Here is a 16,560-nt window from a genome sequence, read left to right on the forward strand (position 1 = left end):
TCAACAAAGCACAACGTCCATTTATGATAAAAAAAAAAACCTCTCTAAAATTAGGTTTAGAGGGAATAAACTTCAATATAATAAAGCCATCTATGAAAATCCCACAGGTAATCTCATCCTCCATGGGGAAAAACTGAGCACTTTTCCACTGAGGTCCGTAATAACTAGGGATGTCCACTCCCACCAATGTTTTTTAACATAATATTGCAAGTTCTAGTCTCAGCAATCAGACAACAAATGAAACAAAAGTCATCCAAAACAGCAAGGAAGAGGCCAAACTTTCATTATTCACAGATGACATGATATTCTATATAGAAAACCTGAAAGACTCCACCAAAAAACTGCTAGAAGTGATACATGAATTCAGTAAAGTCAGTATGAATTCAGGATACAAAATCAACATATAGAAATCTGTTGCACTTCCATACACCAATAATGAAGCAGCAGAAAGAGAATTTAAGGAAGCAATCCCATTTACAATTGTACAAAAAATAAGATACCTAGGAAGAAACCAATCCAAATAGGTGAAAGACTTGTACTCTAAAAACTATCAAACACTGATGAAAGAAGGTGAAGATGACAGAAAGAAATGGAAAGACATTCCATGCTCATGGATTGGGAGAACAAATATTTTTAAAATGTCTATACTACTCTAAACAATCTACACATTTAATGCAATCCCTATCAAAATACCAATAGCATTTTTCACAAAGCTAGAAAAAACAATCCTAAATTTGTATGAAACCACAAAAGACCCTAAATAACCAAAGAAACCTTGAAAAAGCATAGCAAAGCTGGAGGCATCAAAATTCTGGACCTCAAGGTACATTAAAAGGCTGTAGTGATCAACACAGGATGGTACTGGTACAAAACCAGACACATAAATCCATGGAGCAAAACAGAAAACCAGAAATGAGCCCACAGCTAGAGTCAGCTACTTTTCAACAAAGCAGGAAAGAATATCCAATGGGAAAAAAGACAGTCTCTTCAACAAACAGTATTGAGAAAACTGGACAGCAACATGCAGGAGAATGAAACTGGACCACTTTCTTACACCATATACAAAAACAAATTCAATATGGATTAAAACTTAAATGTGAGATATGGAACCATAAATATCCTAGTGGAGAACACAGACCGTAACCTCTTTGACATTGGTCATAGTTACTTCTAGATAAGTCTCCTGAGGCAAGGGAAACAAAAGCAAAAATGAACTATTGAGACCTTATCAAGATAAAAAGCTTCTGCACACAAAGGAAACAATCAATAAAATTAAAAGGTAACCTATGGAACTGGAGAAGATATTTGCAAATGACATATCTGATAAAAGGTTAGTATCCGAAATATATAAAGAACTTATAAAACTCAATACCCCAAAAATGAATAATCCAATTTTTTAAATGGGCAGAAGACATGAATAGTCATTTTTCCAAAGACATGTAGATGGCCAATAGACACATGAAAAGTTGTTCAATATCACTGATCATCAGGGCATACAAATCCAAACTTAAGTTACGTATTACCTCTTACAAGTCAGAATGGCCAAAATCAACAACACAAAAAACAACAGGTGTTGATGAGGATGTGGAGAATGGGGAAACTTCCTGCTTTGTTGATGAGAATGCAAACTGTTGCAGCCACTGTGGAAAATTGTATGGAAGACCCACAAAAAGTTAAAAATAAAACTACCCTGTGATCTACTAGGTTATTAGGTATTTGTACTACTAGGTATTTACCCAAAAAACACAAAATACCATTTCAAAAGGATACATGTACCCCACATTTATAGAAGCATTATCTACATTAGCCAGACTATGAAAATAACCCAAGTGTTCTTCCACTGATGAATTGATAAAGAAAATGTGACATATATAGCTATATATGTGACATATATACATATATATGCATATAAATATTACAGAATATTACTCAGCCAAAACAAAGAATGAAATCTTGCCATTTGCAACTATGTAGATGGAGCTAGACAGTATTATACTAAATGAAATATGTCAGAGAAAGCCAAATACCATATAATTCCACTCCTATGTGGAATTTAAGAAACAAATGAGCAGAGGGGAAAAGAGAGAGAGAGGCAAACCACAAAAGAGACTCTTAACTATAGAGAACAAATGGATGGTTACTAGACTGAAGGTTGGGGGGAAGGAGATGGGTTAAATAGGTGGCTGGGATTAAGGAGGGCACTTGTGATAAGCAGCAAGTGTTGCATGGAAGTGTTGAATCTGGAGAAGAAGGTGTTAGCATCTTAGAGTGGTGAGTGGCCTCTAAATTGGTTCCCAAAAATTCCTGCCTCCTGGTATTTACTCTCTTGTGTAATCCTTTCTCCTTGAGATTTGCTGGACTTACTGACTCACTTTTAATAGATAGAGTGTGGAAGAAGTGATTAAATGTGATTTCTGGGGCACCTGGGTGCTCAGTGGGTCAGGCATCTGCTTTTGGCTCAGGTCATGATCCCAGGGTCCTGGAATGGAGTCTTGCATTGGGCTCTCTGCTCAGCAGGGAGCCTGCTTCTCCCTTTCCCTCTGCCTACAACTCTGCCTACTTGTGTGCTCTCTCTCTCTCTCTGCCAAATAAATAAATAAAATCTTTAAAAATATATTTTGTTGTTTGTTAACTAACTGGAATTTAAAAAACGTAAAATAGATGAAAATTTTAAAAATAAAATACACTAAAGTTCAATTGGGTATTTTCAAAATTTTTCATATTACTGTTCATTAAAAACAAATGTTTGTACCTTATGGCCACTTCATTTGTTTCCACTTTTCAAGAATATGATGTACAAAGGACTCATATCCAAGACACATAAAGTACTCTTAAAGAAGTCAGCAACAAGAAAACAATGTAGTGAATATATGTATTCACCAAAGAAGATACACAGATGGCAAGTAAGTAAATGAAAAGATGCTTGTCATTTGTCATCAGGAAAATACAAATGAAGCCACTATGAGCTATTACTCATAGTAATATGAGTAATATTTAGAATAGCTAAAATCCAAAACCTAACAATCCCAAATGGTGATGAAGATTCAATGTAACAGGAACTCACATTCATTGCTAGTGGGAATGTAAAATAATAAAATTACCTGGGAAAACAGTTTGGAAATTTCTTACAGAGCAAAATGGTCTTGCCAGAGCAAAATGGTCTTGCTATACGATACAACACTCATAGTCCCCAGTTAATTGAAATCTATGTTCACATAAAAACCTATACACAAATGTTTATAGCAGCTTTATTCATAATTGTCCCAAACTGGAAATAATGAAATTGTTCTCCCACAAGTGAATGGATAAGCAGATTTGGATTTGGAAACAATGGATACTAATCAGTCATAACAAGAAAGAATTCATACCATATGGATCTTAAATATTGCTAAGTCAAAGATAGCAGTTCCAAAAGCCTACATATTGTATGATTCTGTTTTTTCAATATTCTGGGAAAAGACAAATTGTAGGGATGGATAACAAATCAGTATTTGTTAGGAGTCAGGAGGGACTGATTTTGACTACAAAGAGGACTCAGGGAAATTTTTAGAGTGATACAACTGTTCTTTATGTTACTATGTGGAAAATACATGATTCTACACATTTGTCAACACCTACAGAACAGAATATCACAGGGTAAAGCTAAATGTATGCAATTTTAAAAAAATCATAGTATCCCAGGGTGAAATGTAGCCTGTGACAAATAAATCTAACTGTATTACCTCTATATGATATAACTGCACTGAAGAGGGTGGAGAAAAAGGAGCTGACATAAGTGACTTTGGAAAATGATGTTTTGATTGGGAAATGTATGACCAAACACAAAAATAACTGCACATAAACACAATTTTAGTTGGTAAATTTGTTTTTCACAGGGGTACAGTTTAAAAATACGAAATTACATTCATACTAAGATTGAACAAGTAAGTACATAAATAGTAAATGATGTGAGTCAGGTTCCTCACTGTCAGTAAAAGAGGTCACAAATAAGGGAGAAGTCTAGAATGAACTACATGATACTGGATTAGAAGGTGTTTTTAATAAATTAATTTTTTATTGGTGTTCAATGTGCCAACATACAGAATAACACCCAGTGCTCATCCCGTCAAGTGTCCCCCTCAGTGCCCGTCACCCAGTCACCCCCACCCTCCGCCCTCCTCCCCTTCCACCACCCCTAGTTCGTTTCCCAGAGTTAGGAGTCTCTCATGTTCTGTCTCCCTTTCTGATATTTCCCACTCATTTTTTCTCCTTTTCCCTTTATTCCCTTTCACTAATTTTTATATTCCCCAAATGAATGAGACCATATAATGTCTGTCCTTCTCCGATTCACTTATTTCACTCAACATAATACCTTCCAGTTCCATCCACGTCGAAGCAAATGGTGGGTATTTGTCGTTTCTGATGGCTGAGTAATATTCCATTGTATACATAGACCACATCTTCTTTATCCATTCATCTTTCGATGGACACCAAGGCTCCTTCCACAGTTTGGCTATTGTGGACATTGCTGCTAGAAACATCGGGGTGCAGGTGTCCCGGCGTTTCACTGCATCTGAATCTTTGGGGTAAATCCCAGCAGTGCAATTGCTGGGTCGTAGGGCAGATCTATTTTTAACTCTTTGAGGAACCTCCACACAGTTTTCCAGAGGGGCTGCACCAGTTCACATTCCCACCAACAGTGCAGGAGGGTAGGGAACCGCTTTTGTAAGGAGCGTCCTCGCTGCCCTGTGTCCTCCTGGCCTCCGCCTGTCCGGATCCTGGGCTGTGTTCCCCGGCGCTGGAATCATGTTCCTGGGGCCACGCAGCCCCCTCCGAACAGAGCCGCTGCCTGAGCCACCCCCTGAGCTGCTCTGAGGCCCCTCGGGTGCGCGCTCCAGCCCTTTAGGAAGCTCGGCCACGGTGTGTGGCGCGCTCTCTCCCGGGTCGCAGGTCCTCTGTTAGTGACCCCGGGAACCTGGGGGCTCCACTGCCCCTCCTGGGATCCTGCCCGAGTTCCCTGCAAGCGCCTTTCCCTCTGGGAAAGTTCCTGCTTCTCGGAGCCTACGCTTTCCTGTCCTGGAGGCCTCCCCCCTCCCCCCCCGCCTTAGCCCGGGCAGCTCACAGGGCCCCGCTCCCTTATTTACTTATTTCCGTCTTCCTACCTTGATAGTAGCGGGAACTCTTCTCTCTGTAACATTCCAGCTGGTCTCTCTTTAAATCTCAGGCCGAATCCATAGGTTTTTAGGATGATTTGAAAGTTATCTAGGTAAGTTGGTGGGGACAGGTGACTTGGGGACCCTGCTCTTCCGCCATCTTGCCCCTCCTCCTCTCACATGGTCTTTAAATTATTCTTACCACATCACAACCTGTATTGCTTTTGAGAGCCCTGTGCCTTTTATAGGCCCAAGAGACTTTCAAAAGCTTTAAAAAACAAAGTAGTAATGGTATTAACCAGGTAACCAAAGCTGGAGAAATTTAAAATTCAGCATATGCAGGAAGGAAAAAGAAATATCACATATAAGTCATATATAAGCATTTGTGTGTGTATACACACACACATACACATATATATATATATATATATATTCAATAAATATACTGTTTCTTTGGAAAACCCTGACCTAATGCACTGTCCATTCTAATCATTTTTTTTACCCATAACATAATGTGAGCATCTTTTCTTATAATGACATACATTGCTATTTTACCAATGCTATACCCACTGACATTTTTTTCACAAGATATGAAACTCAGATAAATTATAAGCAATATGTAGACTTAGAGATTCCCATTTTTGTTCTTCACACCAATTATCACAGAATCACCATTCCATATCCTGGCTGAATAATCAGAATCAGTTGTGGCACTTCTTAAAAGTACATACACCAAAGTTCTATCCTGAACCTGCTCAACCGAAATTCCCTCAATTGATTTTGATTCAGAGCCAAGAGTTGAAATCTCTGGGCATATAATCATTTCACCACATTATCTCAGACAGAATATAGTCCCAGACCACTTTTCTAAAGAACTTGAGACTAAGGAAGAACAAATTGCTTACTCAAATTCATAATAAGAATGAACAACATTGGGCTAATATTCTTTTCATATTTGCAATAGGTTCAGTTAATTTTGTTATATAGATAAATTCCAGAAAAAATATATGAGTGGTGTTCCTATCTCAGTGTATACATATTTGACTACCTGATCCACAGCTCCAATTCACTAATATAGATAGATTGTAATATTTAGGTAATAAGCAGATGAAGCTCTATTTTATAAGGTGGTTCATGCCACACACACATGAAATTCTTTGGTATACAGTAAGAAGATCCCTCAAGTGGCTAAAATCTTAGCTATTTATTGTGTTGTTAGAGTAATAAAACTGTCTGAGGCCATGCAAATATTACTACAATATGTCCACTGATTTCATCAAAAGAAGACTGACCACACATTCCTATTGATGGAACTTTGATGGAAGCATTCAGAGAACTACCATAAATCTTAGCTTATTTTCTAGTAGCTAGCAAAAACATTTTCAGAATCACTTCATATTATCGATATGAAAAATGCAGAATAATCAATAAACTCAGTTATCTGTGAATGCTGGCTTAAGCTTACTCCACTTCTTCTAAAGCAACATTTTTATCTTTTAAATGATTAAACATTCAGAGAAAAAACACATATGTAACCAGCTAAAATGCATGTTCCTGCTGCTTCTACTTTACCTGGCTAATGTCCAACTTTGGAGGAGTTGGACATTTGGAGGCAAAAATATTCCATATTATTACAATTTATAAATTATATCACTCTAATCCAAATCATGAAATATAAGCTATTAATTTGTGTTAATCAGATCTCTTTAGAATAACACATATATTCATACCACAATCCACTTTAATGTCCAAATTTTAGCTTATAATAACATTAGCTATTAAACCATAATATGTACATAAAAATATACACATTCAATACACACATACACACCATGGTTTTCTAAGATGTTATTGAACCTATGAAAAATTATTAAATGAATTGCTATTTTATAAAAATAGTCCTATTATTATATTATTACATGTTTTTTGTGTTAATTTGACCTAACAGCACTCTTTTGCAAAAAGAGAGTCTGAGCAACGCTCTACATCATTCAGCTATGAAATAGTTTTATAAAACCAAGTGTCCCATATAGAGATTTACTCCAATGAACTGGTTTAATTTAGAATGTAATCTAACCAAGTATACTCAACAGGATGGCTAGGAGAATCATCACCATGGTTTATAAAACAGTGTCTCTGGGAGAAAAGAAGGTGAATTTTGGGTTCTGTATAGAATCTTATTATTCCTATATCCATTTCCTCTCCTATATTTGCAACAACTGAATAAACTGAATGTTTTTTCATCTTGTAGCTGTAATCTCTATAGACAAAATGATTAACTGGAATACTCTGATGTGATCAATATATTTACCAATCTTTAATAAAGTAAGAACTGGGAACACCTGGGTGGTTCAGCTGGTTGAGTGTCTACCTTTGGCTCAGGTCATGATCTCAGGGTCCTGGGACTGAGCCCCACATAGGGCTTCCTACATGGTGGAGAGTCTGCTTCCCCTCTCCCCCTAGCCCTGCTTGTGTTCTCTCTCTCTCTCTCTCTCTCTCTCAAATAAGTAAATAAAAGCTTTTTAAAAATAATATAAGAATTTATTTTTGTAATTTGGGGAATTGTGTACCTTGATTCATTTATAAACTTTTTCCCCCTAAAAATTAGTAATTGTTACTGTGAAAAAGAAAAAAGAATTAAAGGGGAAGGACCACATTGGGAAAATTGCATTTCTCTCCAGCATAATTAAGGAATACAGTGATTAAGGACCAAAGTAATGATTTAATAGGGAAAAAAAGCATTGTTAGTTGACAGAGACATGGTAAAATAGGGAAGGAAGCATTGTAAATACATTATTTTGGACATGGAATTGATATTTCCAGTTATCATTAATGTCATTTGTTTTTGGCAGTTAGTTAAGATCTAAGGAATGCTAAGCAATGTTTGAATAGCAGCAGGTACAAGAAAATAATATTCCCTGCTACTAGAAACTGCTCTTTGCCAGCTTTCCCCTTCTACTCCAGGTCAGGGATTTTACCATAAACACAGTTGAAGGGAAGAGGAATTCTTTTCAATAGTTTTCTCTCTCTCAATTTCCAGTTTCAACAGCCTCTTCCCTTTCAAGAGGGCTGCCTTTGGCCTCACCTACCTTCCCAAATCCACCAGTTACTCCACAGCACATATTTAATCCACCTCCTAAAAACAAATGCTAGGTTTTGTTTTTGCATTCAACCCCTTTCAACACACATGCGTGCACACACACATGCATACACGCACATGTGCACACACATACACATGTGCTATAAAAATTCTTATCACTGCCAATGCTTTCAAAGAATCAGCACTTTCCTGGCAAGAGAAAATCAGGGGATAACATTACTAATAGACAACTGAGGGATGCCTGGGTGGCTCAGTGGTTGGATGTCTGCCTTTGGCTCAGGGCATGATCTCAGAGACCGGGGATCAAGTCCCACATCGGGCTCCCTCCATGGAGCCTGCTTCTCCCTCTGCCTGTGTCTCTGCCTCTCTATGTGTCTCTCATGAATAAAAAAAAAGACAACTGAGTCATAAAGGCAATATCATTTGGCAGATTATTAATGAGCATTTCCTCATTAATTGTTTGTCATTCAAGAAATCATAACTTAAGGGCACTACCTGTATAAGCAAAAGTGAAATGTTCAATAATCTTTCTTACCTAAGGAATACATCCCAATCCATTCATTCATATTGAAATAAATGAGGTTTAGAATTCATTTTGGCAGAAAGCTACTAAGTATCAGATATTCCCTAGGAATTTGAAATTCCCTAAATAGGGACCTTAAGTATTCAGAGATGTTTTTGGAAAATGGCAAAAGTCTTCAGAAAATGAGTCAAAAGGACATTGTTTATTTTTCATGCATAAGCAAGAATTAAAGAATAAAAGCTCAAAGGGAAGATAACAAATGTGAATAATACACAGGAAGCACTTTACAAAAAACTGCATTTTTAAGTTGTGATTTTCACTGACTTTTAATATTTGCTGGTACAAGTAATTACATTTTTATGAAAGAGGAAAACATCAAATAAGCCATTTAAAATGTGGAAGAAAAGTTTAGAAAATTCAAAAATGAGAGTAAATTGGTTATTCATGTCAAATTATGAAGAATAATGATCACATTAAATATAAGCTTGTCTTATTAACACTGGGTTAATATCACAGTAAGGTATGGAATAATAGGAAAATTTTAAAAATATATTTTTTCCTTAACAACTTTAGAAAAACTTATATAAGTGTTTAGTAAAACAAAATACCTACAACTTCAACTAAGACATTCTGGATTTTTAGGTTGTGAAAACAAATAAAGGAAATCTCATCTAAATGGAGTTGGAGGGCAGCCCGGGTTGCTCAGCGGTTTAGTGCCGCCTTCAGCCCAGGGCCTGATCCTGGAGACCTGGGATTGAGTCCCACATCAGCCTCCCTGCCTGGAGCCTGCTTCTCCCTCTGCCTGTGTCTCTGCCTCTGTGTGTGTCTCATGAATAAATAAATAAAATCTTTTATAAATAAATAAATACATACATACATACATACATAAATAAATAAAATGAAGTTGGAAAGACCTGAACACTTCTAAACTGCCCCTCCCAATTTCCTTCTTTTTCCTTCTAAAAGAAACAGTTTAAATATATATTCAACATCAACACCCACTCATTTTTTAAATTTGGAATTAATAATGAGACTAAGGTTTTTAATAGGCCTCTAAATCTTATAATTCATATTTTTGAGCCCCTACTATGTGAAATTTAGCATCAAACAAGTTAAACAGTCTTTGTCTTTTAAAGAAGCTCATCGTGATGGTCCAGCCAAACTTTCCAAACTACCTAGAGAAAAAATCAGTTCAAAATGTCACTCTCTGCTTTTACAAGATATGTACTTGAGCATATTACATACTGTCTAATTCACAATTTATTTACCTGTAAAATATGAATCATAAAATAAAAATTAACTCAGAGTGTATATGTAATGAGACCATACAGAATTAATAGCCCAGAGACAGATTAATATTGACTTTGGATTAATAGATAATATTGATTCTGGATTGATACATTACTTTTCATTACTCCTCAATAAATGATTTCTTTATACATATGCATACACACATACATGTACACATATATGCATATATACACACACACATATATATACATGTACACACAATTTATTTATGGAGAGTGACATAAGCTACCAACTACTGCTATCTATAATCCACTTCCCTATGAATATATCATCAAACCTACTGCATGTATTAATCTTTAAAGAAGTGATTAAAAAATAAAGAAGTGATTATATGGAACATTGAATAGCACTTCAATGCAAAAAAATGAAAATATGAGTTTACAGAACAAGCTTTTATGTTAGTACTAAAAAAATACCCAGCATAGGGCACCTGGGTGGCTCAGTCAGTTAAGTGTCTGCCTTTGGCTCCGATCATGATCCCAGGATCCTAAGAACGCGGGCCATATTGGGCTCCCTGCTCAGCAGAGAGTCTGCTCCTCCCTCTGCCCCTCCTCCCTGCTCAGGAGCTCTCTCTATCTCATGCTCTCTCTCAAATAAATAAAATCTTAAAAAAATACCCAACATATACTAGGTGCTCACTAGAAATATACTGAATGAATAAGAGTTAATCACTGACACTGTGCCAAAATTTACCGTCTAATGATTAGTTCTGTAACATTTTTAAATGATGAATGGAAGTAAAAGTCAAAGAGTTTTCACATCTATGGCACCACCATAAGTTTTATGTGTTGACTCTGCACTTACTATGAATAATGCTGTGATGGCTAATTTTACACGTTAACTTGACTGGGCGAGGAAGCACCCAGATATTCAGTCAAATATTATTCTGTGTATGCCTGTGAGAATGTTTTTCCATGAAATAAACATTTAAAACAGTGGACTGAGTAAAGTAGATTGCCCTTCCTAATATGGGTAAGCCTCATGCAATCGTTTGAAGGCCTGACAAAAATGGAAGGCTGACTTACCACTAAGAACCCTTCCTGCTTGATTGGCTTTGACCTGGGACACCGGTTTTTTTCCCGTACTTTGACTTGAATTTTCTGGATTTCCAGCCTGCTGGTCTTTAGCTCTCCCAGTTCTCAACTTTGCCAACTGCAGATTTTGAGTTGTCAGCCTCCAAAATCATGTGAGCAAATTCTTTATTTTTATACACATATAATATACATGTACATATACATGTACTGTAAATAATATATATACATATACACACACTTTTAGATATATATATGTGAACGTGCGTGTATATATATACATACCCTATTGATTCTGTTTCTCTGTAGAACACTAATACAATACAAACACCACAAACATTTCAAGGAAACCTTTATCTTATAGTTCTGTATAAATATTTTTAAGAAAAAAAATAAGAAAAAATATATATTTTTAAGAAACATGATCTGATTTGAAGTCTTCACATTCTATGCTTATATTTAGTTTTATATTCCTTATTTTAGAAAACCTGAATGCAATACTTTTGTTGATATTTATGTATATTTCCTTTGTGGAAATTTGAAGTTCCAGCCTGTGCTTCTTTATTGATTTCCCTTAGAAAAGTTGTTTTTTAAGTCTTAGGTTTCTTTTATTTCTCTTCTTCCCTAGGAGGTAATGATGAGGAATGAAATATTTGAGAAACACCATTATCACCCCCTTAGAAACCATTCAATAGTATTATTATTTTAAATATTTGAGGAGTATAATTATAGGGATAAATTATTAAATAATCTTGAGACATAATGAGAAAATGTTCTACAAAATCAAGATCTCCTCTACTTAAACAGAGTCTTATAATGAATTCTACAATGGAATCTCCCAAGAAAATTTTCGAAGTCTACAATTATATTAAAACTAAACACTGTTGTTAAGCAAATAAGGATTAAAATTTTCTCATTGAGAAATTGATCATGTAGTTCTTTTCCATCTGCAGTATGTGATTCTATCATTAAGGTCAACTTATCAAATAGGTGTTAGTCTATTTACAGAATCAACAATTAAATGCCTCTAAAACTGCCTAGGTAAGTTTACATCATGACATTTGGTATTTGATTCTTTGCTTTCATCAAAAACACTGATTACAAAATAGTGTCAATTTCCAAAGAGAAATAAAGAGACAAAAAAAAGGTGCACTAACTGGAGTCATAGGATTAGCCCTTTTCTGAAAATAGGCATTTTATCCTTAGTTTATCTGAGAGTACTTATAATAACCCTGTCACTCTTTGACCTTGAGAACAGAGACCACATTTGATTCTTCTGCATATCTCCAGAATCAAACACAGTGTCTGACACATATGTGGAATATCTACATTGTTGTTGCATTAATGCACAAATAAATGAATTATAAATACCTAGGTTGGTTTTATGTCTTCCATTAAATATCCTTGAGTTCTAAGAATATATTGTCTTTTAAATTAAATTAAATTAAAAGGCAAAACTATAGAGACATAAAGTAGATTAGTGGTATGCAGGTCTGGGGAATGACTGCTTATGGGGAGCCAATTTCATTTTGGATTGATGAAATGTGAAATTTGATTGTGGTGATGGTTGCACAACACCATGAATATACTAAAAACCTTGCAAATGCTCACTTTAGAAAGGTCAGTTTTATAGTATACAAACTGTATCTTAATAGAGTTGTTTTATTCTCGTTTGGGGGGAGGGGCAGGGAGCGAGAGAATCCTAAGCAGGCTACAAGCCCAGCACAGAGTCCGACCTCACAACCCTGAGATCACGACCTGGGCTGAAATCAAGAGTTGGGTGCTTCACTGACTGAGCCACCCAGGCACCCCTAGAGTTGTTATTTTTAAAAAGGGCCTGAAGGCAGTCTGCACCGGGACCCCTGGGTGGTGCAGTGGAATAAGCGGGGGACTCGCTTTCATCTCAGGTCCCAATCTTAGGCTGGTGAGATGGATCCCCAGGTAGAGCCGGGCACTTGGCACAGAGTCTGCTTAAGACTCTCGCTCTGCTCCTCACCCCCCCCCCACCCCCAACACTCTCGGTCTCTCAAATAAACAAAAAAATCTTTAAAAAAAAAAAAAGACACTCAGAACTGCCCTCGGCTTCCTGCCCCGCCCAGACTCAGATGGAACATTGAAGGGGTGCCCCGTCATGCCCCACGCCTCGCCCGCTGGCCCCGCCCCCACGCCTCGCCCGCTGGCCCCGCCCCCTCGCCACGCCACGTCGGCCACGCCCTCGCCACGCCCCCTCGCCGCGCCCCGCCGGCCCCGCCCCTGCGTTGTGACCACGCCCCCTCGCCTAAGGGATTCCACCTCCCCCGTCCACAATAACGGACTTTAACGGACTTCACTCCTGCCACGTGGCATCGCATCGCATCGCATCGCATCGCATCGCAGGCGACGCCACAAGGCTCTCTGAGTCTCCGAGCCTGTCTTCGCACCGTGGTCGCCGTCGCCCCGCTGCCCGGGCCGCCAGCCATGGCCACGGCGCCCATCTCCCAGGTCCGCCAGAACTACCACCCCGACTGCGAGGCCGCCATCAACAGCCAGATCAGCCTGGAGCTGTACGCCTCCTACGTCTACCAGTCCATGGCCTTCTACTTCGACCGCGACGACGTGGCCCTGAGGAACTTCGCCCGCTGCTTCCAGCGCCAGGCCCGCGAGGAGACCCAGCACGCCGAGATGCTGATGGAGCTGCAGAACCAGCGCGGGGGCCGCCTCCGTCTGCGCGACATCAAGAAGCCCGACCGCGACGACTGGGAGAGCGGCCTGAGGGCCATGGAGTGCGCCCTGCACCTGGAGAAGAGCGTCAGCCAGAGCCTGCTCGACCTGCACCAGCTGGCCACCGACAGGAACGACGCCCAGCTCTGCGACTTCCTGGACGCCCACTACCTCCGCGAGCAAGTCAAGGCCATCGAAGAGCTGGGAGGCCACGTCACCAGCCTCTGCAGCATGGGGGCCCCGGAAGCCGGCCTGGCTGAGTACCTGTTCGACAGGCTCACCCTGCGCGACAGCCACAAAGAGAACTGACCTGGGACTGACCCCCTCCCCCAGGCAGGGCCCAGGGGCACTTCCCCGGGGCACCCTGCCGAGCGTGCGTGTTGCAGTATTGCCTTGGCAGAACGTAGAACGTTCGGGTTGTTTTCTTCCAGTTCTGCAATAAATAAATAAATAAATAAATAAATAAATAAATAAATAAAATGTTGTTTGGTTTCAATAAAGTTATTTGGTTCAAAACTTAAAAAAAAAAAAAAAGGTCTCTGGTTGATTCCCGCGCAAACCCTTCACCTTTTTTAAGTTTTACAACAGGTATTCAGGAGTCTCTCCACCCACCCCTGCCCCATCTGTATGCAGCTCAGGATCTTGGGAGATGGTGGGGAGGTATTCCATGGAACCTGGAAAACATAAATCAATCTTCACCTAATAAACGATGTAAGGGTGGGGGTGGGCTGGGGTGGGCCGGGGTGGGCCGAGATGGGCCCAGATGAGCCGAGATGGGCACAGGTGGGCTGGAATGGGTCAAGGTGGACGGGGGGGGGGGGGTGGACGGGGGGGGTGGGGGGGGCAGAAGGGCTGGGATGAGCCATGGGACCCTGGAAAATACAATATCAATTTTCCCGTTATAAACGACGTGGTTATATGAGGATGGGGGTGGAGTGGGATGAGGTGGTCCCTGGTGAATGGAGGTGCATGTGAATAGTAAAAGTATAGAAACTATCCCCTGAAGATCATGACTGCAGTTGCATCTGGGGAAGAGGAAAAGGAATGTGATTGGGCAGGGATTAAAATAAAGGGGGTCTTGGCTTTATCAGAAATGTTTATCTTCATTAAATTCTGCAAATACTAATGGTTAGATCTGCATAGCAAGATGGAGGTCTTGGAGGTCAGAATGTCAGAGTATCTCTGACAAGCTCATCCTGGGCAACAGTGATAATAATAGGAAAGGAGTCTTAGGCCAGATTCAACATAGACACCAGCAGTAACTTCCCGTGGTCACCAATGCCTGCAATACATATTGCAATTACAAAATGATCACTTATGTATGTTTTCTTTAATATGTCTCATATGTATATCTCTCTATATAAGTGTATTTGTATACATTCCAAATAGCAACAGAAGAGTTTATTGTGGATCTCCAGACGAGATCCTGAATGTTTGCTTAGGAAGACACTGTTGAAAAGCACTGATTATTATAACTCAATTTAGCTGCTTAATAGACCTTTCCTGAGTCTGGTTATATCTCTGCCGTTGGGTTTCATGAGTCCAACTTTGATTTAGCTTTTGTTATTTGCTACCAAGAAAACCTAAACTAATATGTCTTATTATCATGCCTTTACCAGGCTCCACTGTAATTATTTGCAGTAGAGTAAATAGCTCCTCTAGAGTAGTAAGTGGCATTTTTTCTTTATCCCTAGGACGAAGTTCACTGAAATGAAAAAGGAAGGCAAAAAAATTTTTAAGTTACCTGGATGGAAATACAGAGTAGGTGAAGACTGCCACCATAGGCATCCCTTTCATCCAAAAGTATTCCCTTTATAACTTACAGGTTTTAATTCCTTAGACCAGCCTTTCCAAGACTGTGTTCAGTATTGGCCAGTGCCACAAAATATTAGCATGTGTTCAGTGAAAAATGGATTCATGGATATATATAAACACACACATATGAATATATATATATATATATATATAATGTAGTCCTTAAATTAGCAGGATTTTTTGTTTTATTTTTCAGTTTTTGTTTAGGAATTTTAAGTCTTTAATGCAAATATATATATATATATATATATATATATATATATATACAGTGAATTTATAACAAGGGGATAAAATATTCATCATTTCTCAAACATTCTATCTCACAGAACAATATTCCAAAGAAAATAGCTTCAGAAACAACGTTAAACGATCTCATTGTCTGTTGTTTGAGAATCACATACGTAGCATCTAAACCTCACTCACTTTCACTAAAAAGTCATTTTAAAAAAACTGGAATCTTTGCTATGAAGTTTCCAGCACCATAATTTTTTTTAGAAATTTTAAAGACTTTATTTATTTGAGAAAGAGAGAGCCCACAAGTGGGGGGCGGGAGGCAGAGGAAGAGGGAGAAGCAGACTCCCTGCTGAGCAGGGAGCCCAATGCAGGGATTGATCCCAGAACACTGGGATCATGACCTGAGCCAAAGACCAACACTTAACCAACTGAGCCACCCAGGCACCCCCAGCGCACAGTAAGTTTTAAGGCAGAAGTGTAATACCAAGCCCTCGCCATGAAAGTAGATAGGTATTACACACCTTTTATTTGGTTTCCTGATGGATAACTCCCAACACTGTATTTTTTCATCATATTCTAATTTCCATTTCCAAAAGAATGGCTTCTAGAAATGATGACACTGATATTTCTCCAGTATTTAAATCAAAGTTGACAGAAGGTCCAAACCTGCTAAATAACTTATATTCTTCACCTCTTTCTACCTATGTATTCATC

At 38.7% G+C, this 16,560-nt stretch overlaps 1 pseudogene; it reads left to right on the forward strand.

Annotated features, from left to right (window-relative positions):
- The first annotated feature begins 13,554 nt into the window (after window positions 1-13,554).
- On the forward strand, window positions 13,555-14,112 carry LOC140596193 (ferritin heavy chain pseudogene; annotated as a pseudogene).
- The last annotated feature ends 2,448 nt before the right edge of the window (window positions 14,113-16,560 follow it).

Source organism: Vulpes vulpes, chromosome X (assembly GCF_048418805.1).
Source record: "Vulpes vulpes isolate BD-2025 chromosome X, VulVul3, whole genome shotgun sequence".
Classification (NCBI taxonomy): Eukaryota; Metazoa; Chordata; class Mammalia; order Carnivora; family Canidae; genus Vulpes; species Vulpes vulpes.